Source organism: Schistocerca americana, unplaced genomic scaffold (genome assembly GCF_021461395.2).
Source record: "Schistocerca americana isolate TAMUIC-IGC-003095 unplaced genomic scaffold, iqSchAmer2.1 HiC_scaffold_158, whole genome shotgun sequence".
Classification (NCBI taxonomy): domain Eukaryota; kingdom Metazoa; phylum Arthropoda; class Insecta; order Orthoptera; family Acrididae; genus Schistocerca; species Schistocerca americana.
Genome location: NW_025725666.1, coordinates 395001 through 397500, shown reverse-complemented (window position 1 = coordinate 397500; position 2500 = coordinate 395001). Strand labels below are relative to the sequence as shown.

Genomic DNA, 2500 nt, shown 5'->3' with positions numbered 1-2500 from the left:
GCAGGATCAACCAGGGAGCTGCGTCAACTAGAGCTGAGCAGCCGGCCGCCCGGGAGTGTGTCCCGGGGGCCCGCGCGAACACGCAAGCGTCCGCTCAATTATTCTGCAAACAGGAGGAGGCTGAGCTCCCCTGCACAATACACCTCGAAACCCTCTCAGGTCCCGGCGGCGCGCAGCGCCGTCCTAAGTACTTGGTCGGGTTCGAGAGAGGCGCAATCGCCCGGAGTTTGGCGAGTAGACGCTTTAGGTGCGACCACCCGTGCTCCCAACTGAGCTTGCCGCTGCCGACAGAGGCCCGGGAGCGTGCTGTCGTGGCATTGCCGGCGGGAGACAACACGCGCCACCTACGGTGGCCGGCAGCTCCAACGCCAGCGCCACAGAAGGACAAAAGCCCCACTTGGGTGCCGAAGCGAACTCTCCCAGCACAGCGCACGCGCCAACACGTCCGCACAGCTGCGATACAAACCACCTGCGAGAACCGCAGAGGCGACCGAGCAGCAGACGGCGTCGCGGCGCCGAGCGCCGGGCGGCGGCGCATCCTCAGCGCACACAGTCCTCAATCGGACCAGCACACTGCAGATGTCCACCGCGCTTCGCACCGGGCCCGCGAGGACCTACTTTGGCCGCACGGCGCCGCGTGCAGGGTGCGCCGGCGCGCAGCTGCGCCGCCTGCCGCCTCCGTCGGCCGGCGCGCCTGCCACTGGCCGCCCCCACCAGCCGGCTGTAGCGCGTGCGCCCACGCACCGCGCGGCCAGCACGCCGGGAGGCCCCCCCTCACCGGCCGGGGACGGTCCCACCCAGCCACCGCCGCGTATCGCTTCACACCCACATGCCATTCACGTTCGTGGGCATGGTGGGTATCGCTGAAACAACCGGTTGGTAGCTCAACCGATCGTCGCCATCACTGATTCACCTCTAGCGAGAACAACCGCACCACAACGGTTTACCAGTTGTTCATTTGCGTAACGTCACCAGCAAACGTAGACGTCCATCGCCATTTGCAAATTCAACGATTGTTGCATGCCTGTGTCAGGTGTCACGACACACTATGTCTGCCCACATACACGCAACAACATGTGCACGCTTCGCGAACACGTGGAAGGTGGCCCCCGTACGTATGCGATGTCCATTGCGCGAACGACTGTCAACCGGCCTCTGTCGCATGTCGCAGATGTGGAACGCAGTGCACCATGCTATCACGGTGTGTGAGAAGAGACGACTACGTCTGACAACACGCGCCACTACATCAACAGACGGCTCATGCTGATCGCCATCCACGGCATACCATACTGCAATCCAGCTCTTATAGGGAGACGACACGTAGCTGAGTGCACAATATTTGGACCGTATGGTTCGCCGTTGTTGGCGCAGTCGTGGTACGGTCACACATGTACCACGATGTATCATTCAGTACATGAGGACCAATGTGCAGTACAGTGTGTGATTTGGACGTACAACATCAGCGGACAGTTGACACAAGCCGTACCACAACGTAGGCTGTGCTTCGCCATGCGAATGCCAATGAACAACTGCGAAGGGCATTGAGCATGTACGTCCTGCTGCCATCCGCATTACAGTGTATAGCTGCAAGGTGTTTAACATGAAGCGATACTCTGGGGACCGGGCAGTGCGAGTAGCAAACTATATTGCGGGGGTTGCAGTTAGGCAACACTACACTAATTTAACGCGTCGTATGACAATTACAGAGCAGGTTAAGGCCCAACGTGTGTTGGGTTAAGGCCCAACGTGTGTTGGGTTAAGGCCCAACGTGTGTTGGGTTAAGGCCCAACGTGTGTTGGGTTAAGGCCCAACGTGTGTTGGGTTAAGGCCCAACGTGTGTTGGGTTAAGGCCCAACGTGTGTTGGGTTAAGGCCCAACGTGTGTTGGGTTAAGGCCCAACGTGTGTTGGGTTCAGGCCCAACGTGTGTTGGGTTCAGGCCCAACGTGTGTTGGGTTCAGGCCCAACGTGTGTTGGGTTCAGGCCCAACGTGTGTTGGGTTCAGGCCCAACGTGTGTTGGGTTCAGGCCCAACGTGTGTTGGGTTCAGGCCCAACGTGTGTTGGGTTAAGGCGCAACGTGTGTTGGGTTAAGGCGCAACGTGTGTTGGGTTAAGGCGCAACGTGTGTTGGGTTAAGGCGCAACGTGTGTTGGGTTAAGGCGCAACGTGTGTTGGGTTAAGGCGCAACGTGTGTTGGGTTAAGGCGCAACGTGTGTTGGGTTAAGGCGCAACGTGTGTTGGGTTAAGGCGCAACGTGTGTTGGGTTAAGGCGCAACGTGTGTTGGGTTAAGGCGCAACATGGGTTGGGTTAAGGCGCAACATGGGTTGGGTTAAGGTACAATATGGGTTGGGTTAAGGTACAATATGGGTTAGGTTAAGGTACAATATGGGTTAGGTTAAGGCGCAACGTGGGTTAGGTTAAGGCGCAACGTGGGTTAGGTTAAGGCGCAACGTGGGTTAGGTTAAGGCGCAACGTGGGTTAGGTTAAGGCGCAACGTGGGT

General features: G+C 58.6%; 1 non-coding gene across 1 annotated transcript in view; it reads right to left on the bottom strand.

The window, feature by feature from the left end:
• Window positions 1–17, bottom strand: part of LOC124570084 — a 1910-nt gene extending 1893 nt beyond the window's left edge. Inside the window, exon 1 of the ribosomal RNA XR_006971476.1 lies at window positions 1–17. This exon is cut by the window's left edge and continues 1893 nt beyond it. This is a non-coding gene — a ribosomal RNA (small subunit ribosomal RNA).
• Window positions 18–2500: the final 2483 nt, after the last annotated feature.